The sequence below is a fragment of the Bombyx mandarina genome, chromosome 12 (assembly GCF_030267445.1).
Source record: "Bombyx mandarina strain Sakado chromosome 12, ASM3026744v2".
NCBI lineage: Eukaryota > Metazoa > Arthropoda > Insecta > Lepidoptera > Bombycidae > Bombyx > Bombyx mandarina.
The window spans coordinates 12,773,049-12,797,271 of record NC_143219.1 but is presented as its reverse complement, the minus strand read 5'-3'; the positions used below and the strand labels follow the sequence as shown (position 1 = coordinate 12,797,271).

General features: G+C 41.4%; 1 long non-coding RNA gene across 1 annotated transcript; it reads left to right on the top strand.

Moving 5' to 3' along the window:
• The first annotated feature begins 20,931 nt into the window (after positions 1-20,931).
• LOC149501840 (uncharacterized) lies at positions 20,932-24,003 on the top strand. Its single transcript, XR_016324037.1, has 3 exons — positions 20,932-21,018; positions 21,977-22,112; positions 23,448-24,003. It is a non-coding gene; the product is annotated as an uncharacterized LOC149501840 (long non-coding RNA).
• The last annotated feature ends 220 nt before the right edge of the window (positions 24,004-24,223 follow it).

Below are 24,223 nucleotides of genomic sequence, written 5' to 3'. Positions count from 1 at the left end.
GTGACTGATTTCTTTGGGCTTTAAGTTTATAGATGGCGCTGAAACTGAGTAAGTTTGAAATAAATGAAGACTGTAGTAATTAAGAATTAGAACGCGAATCATTTTATTATATACCGTCTGTTGTAAATTTTAGGGTTTCATCATCGTAAGAATTAGACTTAGTTCTTTCTATGTACTTTACCTGCTGGCACCTGTACGGTACGGTAACTGTACCTTCTTTTTTTTTATTTAACGCTGGGGAATCCATTTACGGATACCCGGTCGAGAGGGTTAATAGACCGGGTTATGTCGGACTCCGGCGCCTCCAGAGAAGAAGAGGGAGAAAAGGAAGACCAAAGCCCTCCTCCTCTACCAATTCCTACCGGGAGACTACGCCTTGAGAAAGGCGCGCGAGTCGCTGCGCGGCGTCTACCACGCAGAACCCGCCCCGCAAAATCGACTACCGACTAAACCCCATCGAGCTCCACCACTCCGACTCCACGAAACCTACGGTACCGCACAATGCGCGCCGCAGGCTCACCGTCGCCGGTACCCACGCTAGCTGTACCTACTGGAAGAAAATATTATACTGTAACTAGGGTTGCCACCCGTACTTTATAATAAAGTATTTACCTTATTTCAAGTAATTGTACTCTATACTTTATGTGAACAATAAAATACACGAAAATTCTTTATTCGGCATGATTTGCTTTCTTTGGGATTTTAAAAGTTTAGTCATAATATGTATTTTTTCGTTAACACGATCTCTCACGCATGTTAGTCATATCTTTCTCTGTAAAGCTTCCGGTAACCAATTAATGCCAAATGAAGTGAAGAAAAAAAATCTTAAAATTGTTTGACCATCATAAATCGTCCCAAGTAGTTTACTATGTGATTTTTAATAATTCACTTGTACTATATTAATTTTGTCAATAGATGTCATACGAATAAATCTTCAAATTTCCCTTTGTCGTAAGAGACACGTCTAGGGTATAATAAACTGAATGTATTTAATCCTTTATTTTGAATCCTCGAGGCTTTGGTTTCACGAGTAAATCATCGTCGGTATAAGTGTGAGAACGCGGAAACTCATTCTGATGTTAATGAGGGGATAATCCGCGGGGGACAATGCGAAGGGTCACACGTCAGGATGACAACGCACGGATCGCTGATTTCATATTATGACTTATCAAAACTTATGTTCCGTGAATTGTGGTTAGGCCTCATTAAGGCTTTGATTTTACGTAAAACGGATCGCAGGAGATGTAAGTAATTACTTACGTAAGTAATGTAAGTAATTATTCAATTGAATGGGACTTTTAAGCTATTGCATAGCTTTTATCGCGGGCCTTGGGTGCGGCGACCGAATCATGAAATTCTGTAACGAAAAAAACCTTACACCCTCACTCCGCCTACAATGTAGCTCGCGTTCAACACATTCATACGTTGCGCTTGTGTAGTGTTTGTGAATAAGCGCGTGGCGTGACGTCAGACTGCATGCGCATCATGAAAAGTCTGCCCATCTCTCTCTCGCGCGGTCTAGCTTATGAATGTGAAGGGGACAGTTAAGGTTTTGCACGTTTTTTTAAAATCATTTGTTCGTTCGATTTTGAAGGGTTGCGATGGTTAAGTCTAAGCCTAACAAGAAGGTTACCAATTCGACTGTATTTTAGATTGTAAGTACATAATTATGTTACCTCGGAACTTTTTTGTAGGTGGACCGGTTTTGATCAGTATAATATATTCTATGAGTTTCTCGCCGGATCTTCTCAGTCGCGATTCCAATGTTAGTTAGTTCAAGTTATCTCAGGTTATGCCCGTGAGCTCACCTACCCGTTCGCCCATAGCTTAAATAAATCCTTAAGCTACCAACGAATAGGTAGAAATGTAGGGGAACAAGATAAAAGTATATTATTTTACTGGTGGTAGGACCTCTTGTGAGTCCGCGCGGGTGGGTACCACCACCCTGCCTATTTCTGCCGTGAAGCAGTAATGCGTTTCGGTTTGAAGGGTGGGGCAGCCGTCGTTACTATACTTGAGACCTTAGAACTTGTATCTCAAGGTGGATGGCGCATTTACGTTGTGGATGTCTATGGGCTCCAGTAACCACTTAACATCAGGTGGGCTGTGAGCTCGTCCATCCATCTAAGCAATAAAATAAAAAAAAAATTATGTAGATTTTGTTTTTTTTATTTGTTTTTTCTTTTTCGCTGTTATCGCTGTTTGGTGTTAAGTGGTTACTGGAGCCCATAGACATTTACAGCGTACATGCGCCACCCACCTTGAGATATAACTTCTTAGGTCTCAAGTATAGTTACAACGGCTGCCCCACCCTTCAAACCGAAACGCATTACTGCTTCACGGCAGAAATACGCAGGGTGGTGGCAGACTGACAAGAGGTCCCACGACCAGTAATTACGCAAATTATAATTTGCCGGTTTGATTTTTATTACGCGACGTTATTCCTTCACCGTGGAAGGAAATCAATCGTGAACATAATTTGTTGTGTACGTATTTCATTACAAATAATTGGTACTCACCACATTGGTAACACCAGTGCATCGCTCAACACGAATGTATAGGACGTCTTAGCCTTTAGGCCAGAAAATAATTGTCTTGTTGTTACGGTTGATACGGTTGATACGGTTTTCTTTTTTCGTTAAAATTTTATATAGTGTTTAATTTCTCACTAGCTCCTATTACGATGCAATAACAAGTAACGGTTTTTACGATGGAAGTGTAACAATTCAACAAACAATAAGGTTTAAATTTGCTTGCCTACTGATGGAAAAGCTGTGAGCACACACTTTACCTTCAGATAAAACATTTCTACTAGTACCTCTACTAACTACCTTCTGGGGCTTATACTTATATTTTTATATGTCAAGGGAGATTAGCCAACTTCAAAAAAAAGGTGGGCTTAGTGCACTGACTAATCTGAGTAAGACAGTCACTGTTTACTGACGGTTACTGGTGGTAGGATGTGATACGTGATTGTGAGTCCGCACGGGTAGGTACCACCACCCTGCCTATTTCTGCCGTTGACGTCACATAAAATATCTGAAATGGACTTAAAATAATATAGATACTGTTTTTTTTTTTATGTATATATTCAGCATTCGTTAATATATTTTATATCATAGGCTGTATAGATTATACCAGATTAAGTTGGAAGACTCAACAGGCTGGAATTGCGCTGGCAAACCACCAAAAATTGATAATCCCAGAGGGCGAGCTTACGATACTTCGCAGCGCCGCACGTAAGAGCTCTGTCAGCGTCGGAACGGTACTTCGATAAGGCTATGCGTCATGATAATCGCCTTATCGTAGCCGCCGCTGACTACTCCCCGAATCCTGATCATGTAGGAGCCAGTCACCGTCGACGCCCTAGACACGTCCTTACGGATCCCTCAGATCCAATAACCTTTGCACTAGACGCCTTCAGCTCTAGGAGCAGGCTTAGGGACCTCGGTAACCGTACTCGTCGAACTCGACAAAGAGTTCGCCGTGCAACCTAACCCATGAATCAGCTCGCTGAGTTTCTCGCCGGATCTTCTCAGCGGGTCGCGATTCCGATCCGGTAGTAGATTCATTCGCGAAGCAGCTGCTCTTGAGCTGTTAGGTCTCCTTCGGAGGCGCTCGGGTAGCTGTTAGCAAATCCCACCCCTCCTGGCTGAGCCTTTGCTCGCCCACCTGTCCTGGTGAAACTGGAAAGGCCTCCGGGCCACCAGTAATCCTTCAATCATAAAAAAAAAAAAAAAAAAAAAAAAAGTAAGAGCTCTGATTTCGTCTTTTCAGCAAGCAACAGCCTTAGTTGGGCCAGGGCTGTCGCTTTAACTAATATTTACATATACTTATAGGTATATATATATTTCGAAAATGATTAACAAATTCATGGAACTCAAATTCAAATGATTATTATTATTTTACCTTTTTTTTATTGCCCTTGTAGGCAGACGAGCATACGGCCACCTGATGGTGAGTGGTTACCGTCGCCCATGGACTTCAGCAATGCCAGGGGCAGAGCCAAGCCGCTGCCTACCTCTTAATACTCTTCACAAGCCTTTTTTGAAGAAGGACATGTCATAGCACTCGGGAAACACCCTGGAAGGGAGCTCATTCCATAGCCGGATGGTGCGTGGCAAAGAAGACCTCTGGAAATGCACTGTCAATGAACGCAGCGGTTCCAGTTAATATGGTTGAACTCTGCTCCGATGTCGGGAAGTGCGATGATAAAAAGGAGATGAAGGGATCATCTCAAGTAATTCCTCAGAGCATTCCCCATGGAACATACGGTACAAAATACAGAGGGAACCGAAGTCCCCCCGCAAACCCAGAGGTTCAAAACCTGTGTTTTTTGTATTCTAAATCTGTAACTTTTCTATATTTTTTTTAGATAATACTGCTCACTCACATCACCTGATTAAATGTTAATCGTAAATCTGGAACGAATAGATTGAAGCCTTATTAAAAAAATATTGGTCTCCCCGAAGTCACGAAAGAAGTTCTCAGATCCAATTTGGAAATTCGAAAATGTGTTGTGATAAGGAAAATACAAAACGTGATGAGTTCGGAAACACTTATTGTATAACTTTGGCCTCGTTATCTTTTATAGGGTTGCGGAAACAAATGCCGAAAAAATAACTTTTAAAATCATCCGGAACCATTTGTATGTTACAGCCATGCTATACTGTAAAATTAAGACTTTGTTCTCATCGGGCGGTGAGCTTGTCTGCCCTCTCTATCTTCATTCTCCTGCCTTCTCCCAGTCACCTGGAGTCGGCGCAACATGTTTTCTCCTTCCATACTCCTCTATCATATACCATTTCTTCGCTCACTCCCCTCTTATACATATCTTTTTTTTTTCTACCTATGCTGATAGCCTTGAGAGGTTATTTCAGCGTAACCTTAACTAGTAGGTGAGCTCACGGGGCTCAGACCTGGCGACGTTGCTAACACGAACCCTAGCAAGAGCTGTGCTTCGAAGAATCTACCTAGGATCGGAAACGCGACCCACTGAGAAGATCCGGCGAGAAGCTCATTGTGCTGTGTCTGTGGGTTAATTTACGAGTGGCGGGTAAAATGCAACCGAAAATGAATGTGTAGCCCACACATATCGCCTTTCACGCAACCCATCCATTTTTTCTTAGGTCTACCTCTTCCTCTATACCCTTCCACATTCATAGTTAACACTCCGTTACCAATCTCATTTTAATTTCGTCTCCATACCATCCCAAGCGCGCTCTCAATTTTTCTGTCACAGGTGTCACTTTCAGACTTAAAATATGTTACCTTAATACGGTCCAATTCTTTGAATAAAATACGATCCGTTTGGGTCCGTTTGGGTGTACCAAGCCGCCTAGGTTCCTAGATACCTTGCTACACTTCTTTGTCTGGTCATATGAGTTCTAACTTCATTGACTTCTGAGTTAGATTACCCTATTTGCAGGAACTTAGTCAGAACTGGTCAACACAATACCGACTGACTAGAAAAAGAAAAACTCCACATCTTTCACGATGTAAAAGCGACTTTAGTCAAGAAAATAAAAAAGAACTTTTAGCGTCTCGCTGTTACAAAGCAATTTGTTTGACAATAACGATAGTTAAGTCGTAATAATTCTCGTTTCCACGTCGTCTAGCGTTATTCAAGGGAGTGTGTAACACGTAGTTCTAAAACTGGAATCCTTTCGACGTAATGAAAAGGAATGCAACTTGGACGCGTTTCCTTGCTGACGCGAATGAAAGACGGATTCGCAGAGCGGAGAGCAACTGTTTCAATAACTGTCGAGCTGGAGTCGCTGTTACAGCGAATTTATGAATTTAGGAGTACAACCTGAAGGATTTCTCTGAGGAAATATTAGAAAAGATCTCTTAATCATATTCTACTGGTTGTAGGAGCTCTTGTGAGTCCGCACAAGTAAGTACCACCACCCTGCCTATTTCTGCCGTGAAGCAGTAATGCGTTTCGGTTTTAAGGGTGGGGCAGCCGTTGTAACTATACTTGAGACCGTAGAACTTCTATTTCAAGGTGGGTGGCGCATTTACGTCGTAGATGTCTATGGGCTCCAGTAACCACTTAACACCAGGTGGGCTGTGAGCTCGTTCACCCATGTAAGCAATAAAAATAATAATAATAAAAATCCCCTTTTAATATCAGGGCAGCGTTCGTTCATGCTGCCTGAAACCACTTTTTGGAATTTATTATCGGGCTTTCGCGTTAATTCCCTTCGTGATGATTACTTAGCGCTGTGACACGTAGTTCTTTAAATGGAGTTCGAAAAGTATTCAGCAGCAATGGTTTGATTGTACTCATGACGTTGCTGATGCCCACGAGCTACGATGACAATGTAGGCCATATTCTTATCGACCTACAACGGCAATAACATTGATTTTATAGTCGTATAACATATAGTCTTGTAAGTAATGAAAAGTAAAGAATTTTGTTTATTTATTTATTTACGAAGATTGAAGCATGCTGTTACCTATTTTGACGTTAAATGAGTATTCCATGAAGAAGAAGGATACTTTAAATTCATAGTAATAATAATAATAATAAGCCCCCTATAATCCAACCATACGTCCGAGTCGAACACCAGACTCACGTGGGGGGCGGACACGCGATATAATGTTACTGGCGCGGCTAACATGGCTCTGGGAACCCATAAAAAATGGAGAATCAAGAAATAAATATACGTATAGGGCCGCTACCTGGAGGTCACCAGGGCACGTCTGGAGCTGGCGCTGGACGTGGCAGCATGCGGACCGCCAGTGGTCGTAGATTGAACAGGCGGGTCACGACCAACCAAGCTACTACAGCCGAAACACAAATCACAATTACACCAGACACTCAACAGGAATCAGCAAGAAGTGTTTTGCAGGACATGCTACCTGCAACCACCCTTGCTGGCAGAAACAGGCAGCGAATGAAGTGGACGGACGAAGTAAATAAACAACTACTTCGCTGCTATTACACGGTTACAAATTGCGAAAGTAATCTTACAGGATATCGCCTAGCACTCTACACGAAATTCATTGACATATACCCAGACCTTCACATAATATCAGAACAACGTTTAGCAGATCAGGTGCGAGTTATACACCGCAATAATAGAATCTCAGCCGCAGAAAGGGAAATAATTAAGATCGAAGTAGAACAAAATCTACATAGTTTGACTTCAGTGTCTACAAATCCTACTAACTCACCTCCCATAAATCAGGAAAACATAATACACAGTACTCAACATGGTTCACACGATACAAATAACCGAAATACATTTAACTCAACAGAATACATAGTACACACACCATCGACAGACTCACAAATAACAGACCTTTTGCTTACACCCTCATACACACTATCACACACACCATCTGCACATAAACAAGCATCAGATACCCAAACAGACCAACCTGATACTACAGAGAGCATACAACAAATAGAACAGATTTTTAACGAGAACTTCATAAAATACAAAGGAATTGATCCCACGCTACGACCAACTTTGTCAAAATTAAAAATATCACATAAATCGATAAGTGCAGTAAAAATACTAAATATTCTGATAGATAACAAACTGACAAATATCACAAATCCAACCATAGAAGAAGTACATGATCTTATATATAGTGCAGCAATGACTGTCACAACAATTCATACCAATAAGAATAAGCAAATGACATATACAGAAATAGCCCTAGAACAACAAGTAACTCAAAACCAGCATGGGAATACGTATAGAAAATAACATAGCATTTTTAAGACAGGAAATAGGAAGATTAAATCAGTTTATTGCAGGTAATCTAAGCACGAAAAAGCAAGTTAAGATGGGAATTTTGTATAAGAATAAAGAAGAAGCAATAGAAATCATGGATAAAAAAACACAAAGACTTCAAGCATTGTCAAAAAGATTACGTAGGTACAGAAAGTCTAATCAACGTCATAGGGATAATATGATGTTTAACACAAATCAGAAGGTATTTTATAGGAACTTTAATAGAGAAGCGGTTGTTAAAAATCTACCCGATATTACAGAAATACAGACATTCTGGGAAAATATATGGTCAAAACCAATAGAGCATAATAACGAAGCAGAATGGATCAAAACAGAACTAAATAAAACTCAACATGTAGACCCGATGTTAGAAGTTACAATTGATAGGATAGATATAGAACTAGCAATAAAAAGGACACTCAATTGGAAGACACCGGGACCAGACAAAATACATAATTATTGGTTGAAATATTTTACATCAACACACAGACATATTGCAAAAGCCTTCAATAAAATAATCCAGGAACCAAACACACTACCTATGTTTCTAACACATGGCAACACCTACCTCAAACCCAAAGACACAGACACAGATAATCCAGCTAAATACCGACCAATTACATGCCTCCCTACACTCTACAAACTACTCACATCCATAATTTCACACAAAATAAATGCACATCTCACTCATAATAAAGTAATAGCAGAAGAGCAAAAAGGTTGCAGGAAAGGATCAAGGGGCTGTAAAGAACAACTAGTCATAGATACAGAAATACATACTCAAGTAAAACAATCACATAGAAATCTATATTTTGCATACATCGATTACCAAAAGGCATATGATAGTGTACCGCATTCATGGTTAGTCCAAATCTTAAAAATTTATAAAATACACCCAATGTTAATTAAATTTCTTCAACAGACTATGAAAAAATGGTCAACAGTATTAAACATAAAAACAGAAGCAGGAACCATCAAATCTAACTCCATAAAAATAGCCCGGGGAATATATCAAGGAGATTCTTTGAGTCCATTGTGGTTTTGCATGGCAATAAACCCACTATCTCAGATTTTAAACAACACTGAACAAGGATACATGATACATAAAGACACTAAGACTAAACTAACACATTTATTATATATGGATGACATCAAACTATATTCTGGCAATAGGCAACAAATGAACAGACTGTTAGAAGCTACTGAAAATTTTAGTAGCGATATCAAAATGAACTTCGGCACGGACAAGTGTAAAATAAATAGTATAATTAAAGGCAAACATCATGAAACGAATCCATACATACTTTACACACAACAGAACTCAATAATAGATAAAATGGATATAAACGATACATACAAATATTTAGGGTACGCACAGAGTATAGGATTAGATCACAGTAAGATCAAACAAGAACTTACCAACAAATACACAGAAAGGTTGAATATAATACTAAAAACAGAACTATCGGGTCGAAACACAGTTAAAGCAATAAATACATACGCAGTCCCCGTTCTGACATACTCATTTGGCATTATTAAATGGACAACTACAGATTTAGACAAAGTTAATAGAGTGACACGAACTACATGCAATAAACACAACATTCACCACATACATTCAGCTACAGAAAGATTCAATCTTAAAAGGAAATTAGGTGGCAGGGGGCTCGTAGACGTAAAACACTTACACAATAGACAAGTACATAACATTCGCACATACATGTACAACAAATCTAATGATAGCCCTATACATAAAGCTCTTACATTAATATCCACATCTGGCACACCCTTGAAACTAAATGATAATAGTTATACTATAGATCCGTCAATAACAGATGAACAAAAAATAATTAGCTGGAAACAAAAAACACTACACGGAAAACATCCTAACCAACTCCAACAAGAACATATAGACTCAGAGGCATCAAACACGTGGTTATCCAAAGGCAATATATACAAAGAAACTGAAGGATTTATGTTGGCCATCCAAGATCAAGTCATTAAAACTAGAAACTATCAGAAGTATATTATTAAAGATCCATCAGTAGTCTCAGATAGATGCCGCCTATGCAACTCAAATCAAGAAACAATAGAACATATAACAGGGGGTTGTCCATTTTAGCCAATAAACAGTACACAGAAAGACATAATAACGTTGCAAAACAAATCCACTCACAGTTAGCACTTAAATATAACCTATTAGATGAAACAGAACCATACTACAAATATAAACCTACAAGTGTACTCAACAATGAGTCAGTAAAACTGTACTGGGACCGAGACATCATTACCGACAAAACCACGACAAATAATAGACCGGATATTACACTAACACTAAAAGATAGAAAAATTACATACTTAATAGATATTGCAATACCTAATTCTGAAAATATAAGAAAAAAATACACTGAGAAAATACAAAAATATATACCACTAGCAGATGAAATACGACAAATGTGGCATCAACACACCGTTAAAATTATACCCATAATAATTTCATCAACCGGACTCATTCCAAAATCATTACACACATCGCTCTCAGAACTTGATCTTAATAAATATTCATACATCGCTTTACAAAAATCTGTAATAATCGACACCTGTTCCATAGTGCGACGATTCCTTACATCCACTACTCAAACCCCTACAACACTACACAATGAACCAACTCACTTGGCGTAAGCCCGTGCTAGGTTCACACTTACCAGCATTAGCTGAGAAAAAAAAAATATCCATAACCATAATAATAATAATACCATAAACACTTACCAGCATTAGCTGAGATAAAAAAATCCATAACCCATAATAATAATAATAATAGGTTTTTTATACTCTCGTAGATAATACAAAATAGTAAAGTTTCGATTTTTAAAATTCGCTACTTTTGTGACTGTACCTTCTCAACGTGCACGCTACCTCGACTTTGAAACAAAAACAAAAAACTACAATACGTGCACTTACAATAACTACGCAATGCTGTTGTTCTAAAACACATAGATAAACTGTCTTATTGTTTTATTTGTGAATGCTAGTTGAATATAAATATTGTACGAATACTGGTGTTTGGTTGCAACTTTGGTTGGTGTTTGAAGGGTGGAGTAGCCGTTGTAACTATACTGAGACCTTAGAACTATATCTCAAGGTGGGTGGCGCATTTACGTTGTAGATGTCTATGGGCTCCAGTAACCACTTAACACCAGGTGGGCTGTGAGCTCGTCCACCCATCTAAGCAATAAAAAATAAACTCGATGACTCAAAACTGAGCCTCCTTAGCATTGGATTGGGAGTGATTTATAAGCGCCATTTTAAGAAGTTCGTCGGACTTTTGACTACCGACCTTCGCGACCAGCAGAATAAAGTCTGGTCCATCCCTTACACAAGCTATCGACTCCGTGAGCATTTAATGCGCCGACTTCTATTCTCGTCTGTTGTCAATTTAGACGTTGCCGGCTTAATCACAGTGCTATTTCCGGAATTCCGTTCGTCTGCCCCAAGTCTAAGCATTGTGAATAAATCTGTTTGTTAGATGACGATACTTTTTATAGTGCTCGAATATATTTGAAAAGTTGGCATTTAATGGGTTCCGAATTAATCTGTGTTATATCTGACAAATCTGACCTACGCTGCGGATACCTTAACGGGCCATAGTATCGATCGCGTCACTGCTTCTAAGTTTACTGTTACGCACTGGGGTTCTACATAAATAAAACTTCCACCGAAGTACAAATTAAAACCCTATTTAACACTTGAAGCGCTTACAAAACACTTTACAATTCGTAATTCCCTTCTTCTGCTTCGCTTCAGGTGATCCGTTCGCTGTTTTGCTTCGAGTAGATCCGATTACTAAGTGCTTTCATGTCGTTGGGTGTTCGTGTCCCCTTACGGGGCCACGGATCGGGCCTCGTGGTTATCCCCTCTGCCCGGGTTTGGACTCCCTGCCTCATTAGGCAGGGGTGATGTTTCTGTTGGATGGCGTTGAAATGAATGAGGCGATGATGTTGTGATTTGATGATGGTGGATGGTAGAATTATAAAGAGATGATGGTGGCTTGATAGTTTGATGGAGGTGATGAAGGGCTTAAAAAACATACTTGCTTTTATGTCATCTCGGCAACGATTTTATAGTCGACACAATAACTCTACAAATATCGAGAACATTCCTGACAGGTCGAGTGGTTTCTTTATGCGTTTCCACTATTTGATAATAGATGGCGTTGTACTTCTTGAGCGTTCTCGATTTTACTAAGTCTTTTGATACTCGTTTTTGCTATTCGACGATAGATGACGTTACTCTTACCGGCGTAACTTTACTATGGCGTGCTTGTTCCTTAGTGGATTGCAGGGCTTCTACACAGGTTTGTATGACAGTTAGAAGGTCGATTTTACTATCAAGGCCCTGTGAGAGCACGCGTTCGTACTAGGTACTTGTCTTGTAGTATGTAAATCAATACTAAATTACAAGTATAAAAAACCTGCATAACAAGATACCTATTACAAAAACCGAATGTCAGTGTCACTTGTAAGAGCATTCAGTCTGTTGTCAGACTTATAAAACGTCAATGTTACTGAAAGTTGCTTTTCTATGGCTGTCATTGTTACGCTGGGTGACGGTCTCGATTGAGTCTCTAGGTTATATATAAATGGGCATAGATGGGTCCCTATTATATTTTTATAGCATCTTCTCTTATCTTCGAATTCGCAATAAATAATACTTCTTCATTTCGAAGTGTATTCCTCATATTTGAGAGTAGTGATTACCACCATCCTTTACATTATCATGTTGCGCCATTATCCCTTATTCTCGGCGCCATGCAAGACATCGCATACTGGAGTATCTGGCGTCACGCGAATGTGATCAGGTTGAAAATGTGGTCGATTACATAGAAAAAAATCAGAATATTCAGTTTTATTATCCAAGTGTTATTTGGTGCTTTAACATTATTTTTGTAACTGACTATATTATCAAGCTTTTGCTTCTGTAGACAATTGTTTGGAGTTCATGCCTTGATGACTACTCTATCAGCCTACTTATCGAGTTTGTTTCTTATTGCTTGGCCACTTTTTTGGGCCGCGATAAATCTAGATGGGATACCCGGGCCTTTTAGCGCGGGGTATGTGTCCGGAACGATTGTCAACGAAGAAAAATATGAAAAAAGTGGTCTACTCTAGGTCATGCCCCTTCCTCCCAAGGATTTGTCCGATAGAGTCATAAAAGCAACGGATCCAGAAAGCGATACATCACTGTTGTAGTGTGCCAACGGCCGTCTGGTGTAGTGGTAAGTGACATGGTCACTACACAAGGTGGTCGCGGGTTCGAATCCCGCCAAGGGAAGATATTTATATGATAAATATAAATGTCTTTTCCAGGGTTATGGTTGTATATTAAATATATGTATGTGTAGAATAAAAATCTTACATTTATTTCCATTATCTGGTACCTGTAACACAAGTTCTTTACGAACTTATCACGGGACCAGTTAACGTGGCGTGATTGTTAGTAAATATTTATATTTATATTTATACTGTTGCGTCTTTTTCTTAGAGGTATCTTGATGTGGCAAATGAATAAATGCTTTTGCTTCTTTAAATACTAAGTAGTTATATTGTTTTTTAATTATTTTACAAATATAGGTTAATGGAGATGCGCGTCCATCTTTTTTGTTCGTGTAATAAATTCAAAATCTGACAATTGGTGCACTGTTGCATTCCCTGATTTCTTATTGATTCGTGCGGTATCACGTCACTGCTGGCCAATCACAGTCATCGATATGTGACGCGTCGTTGATACATTAACACCAACTAGAGGTCCCGCAGTAGATCATTCTCGCTCACGACTCGGTCGTGCGCGGACGTGCTTTCCGATCCGTGGCCCGCTTGCGAGCTGCGTCTCTGAACTCACAGTTGTGCTCGACAGTGTAGTGACCGTGAATACATCGTGCTTACAATTCGGTAGTGCGGACGCTCCGATCCGTTGGTCGCTTGCGATCTGCGTATCGAAGTCCATTTTGTGCGCTAAAGTGTTGTAACCGCGAACCCACCCTTTACCAACTGTCTTTTTCAAGACAAAACCAATCGCTACGATCAGGCTTCCTGTGGCAATCACAGGCTAGCGATTTCCTAACCCTTCCCAAACAACAGTCTTTTTCAAGACTAGACCCCGCTCGCGATTCTGCCTGCTGTAGCACTATACAGCCCGAGCGGGTTCCTTTCCTTTTCCCCGCCGATTGCCGTTTTCACGGCATAGGCATTCCCCCCCCTGCTCCTTGCTGTCCTGCAGCACAGGGGGGTTAAAAATCCTATCCGGGGCCTCGCCTTTCGGCGAGTTCAACAAAAGTCCCGGGGCCGCCCCCCGGGCAAGAAGACCGAAGAATGGAAGAAGATAGTGCTAGTGATATTGTTGGGTTCCTCCGGGATAGGTACCCGTCAATTAGGGCCGAGTACCTAGAGTTTAGGGCCGTCCGTGGCAATCCCTCCCCCCCGCGTCCGTCGCCGCGTACTTCAAACGTGCCTCGGAGGCACGCGCCGCGCCCCCGCCGCCGTAACACATTCGAGCGCACGTTCCGACGATGCGGCTCACATAGCGCCTAACGCTACCCCCACCCCGCGCCCGCGTCGTTTACGTCATCGCGCGCTTCGTCCGTCGCGACCTCGATCGTTTCGAGTTCAGGCTCCGATACCGAATCGGAGATGGATTTCGAATCCGCGTCAAGCCCTCAGCCTGGAACTTCGGATGGGTTCCAAACCGTAACGCGCGGCAAAAAGCGTACTCGCGCCGTGGAGTCCCGGAGCTCCACGACGAAACAGACTAAATCCGCGACCGCCTCCCGCCCGCAGGTAGTCGTGACACCGGAGTCGGACTCCGCTCGCCGCGTAACCCGCCGCCGCGTCCCAAGCCCGCGCCCGCTCCTAAAGTAGCTGCCCGCCCCGCTGATACTTCAAGAGAAGACAGCGTGGAATCGCGTGTCCCAGGCCCTTCAGGCCAATAAAATTAATTACACCCATGCGCGTAACGTCGCGCATGGATCCAGATAAAGGTCGCAACGCCGGGCGACCATAGGGCCCTCTCTTCATACCTCCGAAAGGAGAACATAGGTTTTCACACCTATGCTCTTCAGGAGGACCGCGAGCTCCGCGTAGTGATACGCGGAGTCCCAAGGAGTTAGATATTGATTACATAAAGGAGGATCTGACCGCTCAGTCCCTCCCGTTAGTTAGCGTGCACCGGATGCACAGTGGGCGGGGCAAGCAGCCCTATAATATGATCCTCGTCGCGTTGGAGCCAACCCCGGAGGCAAAAAAGAAAATCTCATGCCTCTCGACAGTTTGCGGCCTATCCGGGGTCTCCATCGAAGCCCCCATAAACGTGGCACTCCCGGGCAGTGCTACAGATGCCAGCTTTACGGCCACTCGGCTCGTAATTGCCACGCGCGCCCCCGCTGCGTAAAGTGCCTCGGCGACCACGCCACATTAGATTGCTCGCGTGTTAGGGAAACCGCGACCGAACCTCCAAGCTGTGTCCTATGCCTTAAGCAAGGGCACCCGCGAACTACCGTGGATGTCCTAGAGCTCCGCGAAAACGTCCAACCCACCCGGCTCCGCGAACCGTCGGCCCAAAGACTTCGGCACCTTCAGTGCCGAAACCCGCCTTCGTGCCGGCTGCAGTTCCCACGGTCTCGGCGTGGAAAAAACCGCTGCCGTATACGAAGCGGGAACGGAAACCGCACCCCCGCCCCCGCTCGTGACACGCCCCGCGCCCCAGCCCCTGCTCGCACCTCGCCCCGCGCCCGCGTTCCGTCCCCCGCAACCCTCTGCCGTCAACGACTTCGCGCTCGTGCGCGACTTCGTCACCGCGGTGAACTTCGACCGTCTGCGATCGTTCGCTGACGCTATCCGTAGGTCGGTAACCCCGCACAGCGGCTCGCGGCCGCGTTCGATCACATGGACGTTTACGAGTCCGTGTCGCGTACGTTATAAATCTTTACCGGTAATCAATGGCGCAAAAAGGTAGAGAAAACCGTATTCCCTTACGTTAGCATTCTACAATGCTAACGGACTTGCGCGGCAACGCGATCAAATTTTCGAATTCCTCCGCGACAATCTTATAGATATCTTGTTAGTGCAGGAGACCTGTCTGAAGCCCTCGCGTCGCGACCCGAAAGTCGCGAACTACTTCATGGTTAGGAATGACAGACTCACCGCCTCCAAAGGCGGGACTGCCATTTACTATAGACGGGCCCTGCACGTTGTCCCTCTCGATACTCCCTCGCTCTTACATATCGAGGCGTCAGTGTGCCGTATCTCGCTGACGGGACACCAGCCGATCGTCATCGCATCCGTTTATCTCCCCCGGACAAGCCCCTCCTGAGCAGTGACATCGAGTCACTGTTCGGCATGGGAGACTCCGTCATCCTGGCAGGCGATTTAAATTGCCACCACACTAGGTGGAACTGCCATCGTACAAACGTTAACGGTAGGCGTCTCGACGCGTTTATAACGACCTCACCTTTGAAATAGTCGGTCCCCCAACTCCAACATGTTATCCGTATAACATCGCGCTCCGTCCGAGCACTATAGACCTGGCATTGCTTAGGAACGTAACTCTGCGCTTGCGTTCCATCGAAGCAATGTCAGAGCTCGACTCAGACCACCGACCTGTCGTTATGCAGCTCGGTCGCCCTCACAACCCAGTCACTGTTACGAGGACCATGGTGGATTGGAATAAGCTGGGCACGTGCCTAGCCGACGCCGCTCCGCCAATCCTCCCTTGCGGCCCGGATTCGAATCCATCCCCGAGGACACCGTCGAATCCATAAACATCATTACCGATCACATCTCTTCCGCGATCATTAGATCTTCAAAAGAAGTCGATGTGGAGGACAGCTTCCACCGCATCAGACTGTCCCCCGATCTTAGGAATCTCTTAAGAGTTAGGAACGCGGCAATCCGGGCCTACGATCGTCTTCCCACTCATTCAAACCGGATTCAGATGCGTCGTCTACAACGCGAAGTCCACTCCCGCTTAAGCGACGCGCGTAACGATAATTGGCATAGTTATCTAGAACAACTCGCGCCCTCCCACCAAGCATACTGGCGACTAGCTAGGACTCTCAAATCCGAAACTACCGCTACTATGCCTCCCCTCATACGCCCTTCAGGCCAACCACCGGCATTCGATGACGATGACAAGGCTGAGCTGCTGGCCGATGCACTGCAAGAGCAGTGCACCACCAGCACTCAACACGCGGACCCCGAACACACCGAGTTAGTCGACAGGGAGGTCGAGCGCAGAGCTTCCCTGCCGCCCTCGGACGCGTTACCCCCATTACCACTGACGAAGTTAGAGACGCGATCCACAACCTCCAACCTAGGAAGGCACCCGGCTCAGACGGCATCCACAACCGCGCGCTAAAACTCTTGCCAGTCCAACTGATAGCAATGTTGGCTACAATTTTAAATGCCGCTATGACGCACTGCATCTTTCCCGCGGTGTGGAAAGAAGCGGACGTTATCGGTATACATAAGCCGGGCAAACCTCCTTAGGAAACGCCTCTGGGATTTTGTTACCGCGAACAAAATTCTCATAGACGAACAGTTCGGATTCCGCTCTAAACACTCGTGCGTACAACAAGTGCACCGCCTCACGGAGCACATTCTGATAGGACTAAATAGGCGTAAACAAATCCCGACCGGCGCCCTCTTCTTCGACATCGCGAAGGCGTTCGACAAAGTCTGGCACAACGGTTTAATTTATAAACTGTACAACATGGGAGTGCCAGACAGACTCGTGCTCATCATACGAGACTTCTTGTCGAACCGTTCGTTTCGATATCGAGTAGAGGGAACTCGTTCTCATCCCCGTCAACTGACCGCCGGAGTCCCGCAAGGCTCCGCGCTCTCCCCGTTATTATTTAGTTTGTATATCAATGATATACCCCGGTCTCCGGAGACCCATCTAGCGCTCTTCGCCGATGACACGGCTATCTACTACTCGTGTAGGAAGATGTCGCTGCTTCATCGGCGACTCCAGATCGCAGTAGCCACCATGGGACAGTGGTTCCGGAAGTGGCGAATAGACATCAACCCCACGAAAAGCGCAGCGGTGCTCTTCAAAAGGGGTCGCCCTCCGAACATCACTTCGAGCATCCCACTCCGTAGTAGGCGCGCAAACACCTCCGCCGTTAGTCCCATCACTCTCTTTGGCCAGCCCATACCGTGGGTCTCGAAGGTCAAATATCTAGGCGTCACCCTCGACAGAGGGATGACATTCCGTCCCCATATAAAAACGGTACGCGACCGCGCCGCGTTTATTCTAGGACGACTCTATCCAATGCTTTGTAGTCGAAGCAAACTGTCCCTCCGTAATAAGGTAACTCTCTACAAAACTTGTATACGCCCGTCATGACGTATGCAAGCGTAGTGTTCGCTCACGCAGCCCGCACCCACTTGAAATCCCTTCAGGTTATTCAATCACGATTCTGCAGGATAGCCGTCGGAGCGCCTTGGTTCCTTAGGAATGTGGATCTCCACGACGACCTGGAGCTCGACTCTTTTAGTAAGTATCTACAGTCGGCATCGCTGCGCCATTTTGAGGAGGCGGCACGACATGAGAACCCTCTCATCGTAGCCACTGGAAATTACATACCCGACCCAGTAGACCGAATGGTAAACCGTCGACGTCGCCCAAAGCACGTCATTACGGATCCTCCTGATCCATTAACGGTACTTTTAGGCACCACAAGCACCGGTCACCGTCCTCGTCGAACCCGTCGCTTGCGACGAAGGGCTCGACGAGCGAACTAACCCATAGACACAGCCCACTGAGTTTCTCGCCGGATCTTCTCAGTGGGTCGCGTTTCCGATCCGGTGGTAGATTCTGCGAAGCACTGCTCTTGCTAGGGTCAGTGTTAGCAACTCTCCGGTTGAGCCCGCGAGCTCACCTACTAACGTTAGGGTGAAGCTGAAATAGCCTCTCAAGGCTATAAGCATAGATAGGAAAAAAAAAAAAAAAGGAAAAAAAAAAAAACCCGCAGTAGTCGAAATTCGACTATAATTAATTGGAATTGTAATTTTGCACACTATTATGATTGTATTTTATACTTCTATAATCACAAATTTCGCCAAGGCTACACTAAAAAATATATTATTAAAGACAAACAATATTTAATCTATTCTCTATTTGACAACAGACGTCAAGAACAAAGTTTGACAATAAATAGTATGCATGCGTGTGTGCGTCAAATACATGGTATGTAGTGTGTGTAATGTTTTCTTTATTGATTTAATGTATCTTGTATGCATTATTTTAAAAAATATTAGCGTTGTGCACTTCTTCTCTATATTCTCTATAAGTGTGGAAATTTCATACTCCTCCGTCGGCGCAATTTTCGTAAAAGAGATACAAAGTTTTTGCTTCACGTATTAATATATAGATAATCGGTTACTTTTTTACGTTCAAATGCTGTTTCCGAGCTTGTTATTGATCTCCAACAATTAATAATAGAATCTACTCCAAGCAAAATTTACTAACATAACATATTATTATGTTATTTAAATCAGACTATGCTAGCCACTTAGCACCAGATGAAACATTAAATATTATTTAGTTCACAAAAATATCCATAACCCTTTTTTACCCAAATAAGCTTTATCCAACACATTAAGACTGATGCTACTCAACTCAACCAGTTTCCGGATCTCGCCGTCTGCTCATTCATAGTAAATTAAACCAATCATTATATTCATATGAAGCACCATAAGTTGTTAATAAATTAGTCGATTACACACATTTTGTAAACACAATTTTTTGTAAATTTTTGATTGTATTAATCAGAATTTAACGTAACATTTTCTTTCGGAGCCTCGCTTACGATTACTTGATTAAAGTATGTATAATTATTGTATTGAATTACGAAATATTAATTTGAAACTGAGTATTAATTCCTGTAATGACGAGATATTGTTTAAATTGCTACTACGATAATGAAAATACAAAAATAGACGGAAATTATTCGTGCTGTAATTTTCATAGATGCTACAGTGAATGTAGTCGATTTTGAGTTAGAAATATGTTTGTGAAATGCTTGAAATACGTTAAAAAGTTCAAACCAATGTTTTCGGTTATGTTTATAATGAATTTTAGATTGATATGCGGCCTGTATTATAGAATTAATTCGGATGCATTTGTGTGTTTCGTTTTTAAGGTGTATTGCATTTTATGTTCGATGTTTCTTTTTTCACTAGCAGCGATATTGAAGCGCCTTTCTCGCGTAGCATTCCGATACTAGCCACCCTATTTGAATATGTAGCAAATGTGCTGGACTGTATTTTAACAGGGCAGAGTTATTTCTTTCACCTCCGAATGGAATTGATGAGTATTGATCCAAGATTGAGAGGTCTCGATAGGCCCCCCGCAAGCAGTATCGTTTTTACAGTGATATTGAGTTACAAAATTTTCATTTTAGCTGTATATATACACGGCAAAGCTGCCACCACATATCTCAGATACGAATGGTTCAGTTCTATCGGGATACATTTGCTGGTATTATTCAGTAACTTAGTTCATATGAATAGAATTTTCATATTCGAGATGGTGACGTCCAGTTTGGAGGCACAGAAGAAAACTTTGGGAGAGTTGCTGAAATATTCATTGCGTAGAGAACGAGTAGAGAGAAAGTGTGAGATATTGAACCGATTTTTAAAGACTTATAAAAGGATTATTGAATTATTTAATAGTACCATGGCGGCGACGAAACTGATGGTATTTTTTTTAATTTATTAAAGATTATTTTTAATTTTTTTTTTGCTTAGATGGGGGACGAGCTCACAGACAACCTGGTTTTAAGTGGTTACTGGAGCCCATAGACATCTACGACGTAAATGCACCACCCACCTTGAGATATGAGTTCTAAGGTCTCAGTATAGTTACAACGGCTGCCCCACCCTTGAAACCGAAACGCATTACTGTTTCACGGCAGAAATAGGCGGGGTGGTGGTACCTACCGTTCTTGTCACATATGCATTTTTGGTACTAATAACACAGAAGAAATTAGTCTCTTCGGGCCATTGAATATGAAACCAAATAAGTGGTAATATTTTAACGTTGGGCGGGTCAATGCTTGTGTACCTATACATCGATTGTGTTTATTAATAAACTCTCGCAATTAATGCAATTTAATTTTGTTTTTCAGACACTTATCAGCGTCGTATCTTGCTTCATAAGAATCTTGACCTATTTGTATCAAGTTTTAACAACACAGTTGAGTTCGTCGGTTAGTATGTACCTACATTGTTTCTAAATTACGAAATCATTCGATACTTGAAGGCCACATGTATTAAGAAAAAAAGATGGTATCGTGGGACAACAGATAGGAACGAAGTTCCTTATTATAAAAATATTAAATTTAAGTTCTATTCGAGGTATAAAGAAAATAATTATTCGGTATAGATTTTTTATTATAAGTTTTTTATTGATAACAATAAAAAAAATTATAATACTACTAAAATTATAATACTTTACAAAGTTATCAACTTTATTTTATTCACAATGATTTATATGTTATTTTTTGTACGTTATTACAAAGTTAAGTCGTACACTTGTGCATTACTAATAAAAATCTTACGTTACGGACGTTTTTCCCGCTTAGGGAACCCCTACGCATCGACCCATAAGGAAATTCATTCCATAAATCTTTATTCGGAAAACTTAATTTTGTAGACAATACACGTCTACAAAATATATTAAATAGACAGATAATATGTTTCCACCATTATTAAAACACATGAGCAGATAGTGAATTCACACAATAACCCTTTAATTTTATTTATTATTAGAGATATAATATTGAATATTTTTCGTATGAGAGTTAGTCTCATTCATCCATAAACATGAATAGCATTGGTCATATGCCCAAAATATCTTCAAATTCTGAGTACTTAGAAAAGGGGTCCTTGAGAAAGTGAAGAATAAAAACCAATACGACAAGTGAGAGGGTCGTCTGTTTTAAAAGGCAGTAAATTGAAAAGAAAGACGTGTCATTATTTCATGATAGTAATAAAAAAGCAACCTTGTTGCCTTTAAAAATAGCCTGCTATTACCAAACATCCGCATTAGTCATACGTCTCTTTAAACTTCAGTACAGTTTTTATAAACAAAAGTCTTTTTAATTTGTTTTATTAATTGACAGTTTAATAGAAAAACAACTGCTGTTAACATTACGAATGTTCCAGTTGATAATACCGCAGCTAATAGGCGTAGTGGTGAACAATTGTGTACCATGCATTCCGGCGGTCATGGCTGAGGGAGTGGCCCGCGAAATCGATAACATAAAACTACTATTGACCAGAGAACTTTTTCGTTGTAATGGTGGGTAAATTTTTAATACGCTTTTATTAGCTTCAGACGTATGAATGAATGTTTGTAATGGAATCTTTAAATTTGATTTTGACCCCTTCAAAACGTCGGATTAACTCGAAATTTGGTATACTTATTAAGGACCGATGATAATTTAACATTTAAAAAAAATTGACAATAAAAAATTATTGAATAATTGAAATTCAACTAAAACAGAAAATACATTTTAATAAATTTGAATTAAAAATAGTGTAAGAAAAAGTGATTTTATTGTAAAAAAAAGCGTGGTATCAGTAATTATAAATATTTTATGAACAGATATGAGTAGAAGGGTTATTTTGATAATATCCTGAAAAGAACCCCACGCTTTTTTACAATAAAATAATTTTTTCTTACACTATTTATAAATCAAATTTATTTTCCATTTTTTAGTAGGATTTTCTATAAAAGCGTATTTTGTTAGTTTTTTTTAAACTATTATTTAATTTTATTTATCTATTAAATCGGGCGAACAGTTTTGGATCAACTGGTGTCGTTTGACTACCGGAATCCGTAGACATTAATTTTATAAATACTACAAAAGCGAAATAGGCTGAGTTGCGGCAACTACCCGTGCTAGTTTACACTGTAACACCAGGCTATAACGCAAATTTTACAAAGTCTGCGGGTTCGATTTTTACTACACGACTTTTAACCTTCATCGTGACATTCGTTCGTGAACACGTGTTAAGTGTGTATTTCTTTAGGAAAGTTGGTATCTGCCAGCGACTTCAGATAAATTTTAAAATTAAATGTACTGTAAAAACTGAGACTTTAGAACTTATATCTCAAGGTGGGTGGCGCATTTACATCGTAGATGTCTATAGCTCCGGTAACAACTTAATGCTAGGTGGGCTGTGAGACCGTTCACCCGCATAAGCAATAAAAAAAAAAAAAACGTGTGTGAGAGAGAAAGAGAGAGAAAGAGAGAGAGTATTCTTTATTGTACACCAATAAACAAATAAGCAGTGCGATACATTAAATACAAAAAAGTACAATTGGCAGAAGTGACACTTCTGTACACGCATATTGTTTATGATGACTGAAAAGAGCCTGTGATTCTCCTGATTACAAGAGTACTGCTACTGAGATAGCAAACCCTATATATCATGACGATAAAGTCGCAATTGTATTCTCTTAAGACTGCACCACCATTCAAACTTGAACGCATTATTGCTACGCTTTATGAAAAGGCAAGACTCTAATGCAAATCTACAATATGATCTATCATCGGTATGTTTTGGAGCTTAGTTATTCCGATATCAATCTTCGTTACAATTGCTCATTATCTTTTTTTTATTTTTATAGATGATGAATACACTGAAAAACTTGAAGACGCCCTAGACTTCATCAACTCTTGCTCATCGAAGATAACGATACTCCGCGCCATGACTGTTGATGCTACCTTACCCTTGACCTTCGTATCTTTGTGCACCACATATATTATAGTCGTTATACAATTCAGTCACATTTACGACTAAAATTCACATAAAAAAGGATGTGTAGTGTCGTGGGACACCGGATAGGAACGAAGTTCCTTATTATAGAAATATTAATTTTAAGTTCTATTCGAGGTATAAAGAAAATAAAACTGGAGGTTTCGCAACAACCGACGGTCATTCTGTAACGTGCGAACTTATTGTGATACACTTTATTCACGGTTGTTTGCATAAGAGTTAGTGTATTGCGCAAACGAACGCTCTGAGATCGTGGTCAATGAATGATAAAAAAATATGTTATTTTTTGTACGTTATTACAAAGCTAAGTCGTACACTGTGTGCATTACTAATAAAAATCTTACGTTACGGACGTTTTTTCTCGGTTAGGGTACCCCTCCGCATCGTCCCATAAGGAACTTCGTTCCAAAAAAGTAACGTTAAAAATTAACGATGCCGAGGGTAAAATTTCATTCGTTTCGTTCGTTAATTTTTTTGGAGTACATTGCTTCATGTGTTAATTATTCAAATACAATTTTGTTATAAATAAATAAGAGATACGAGAACTTTTCACAGTTATCGGTTTCAACTAAGGATTATACTTTGTTTTTTGAAACACATTGGATTAACATAAATAAACCCAGACTC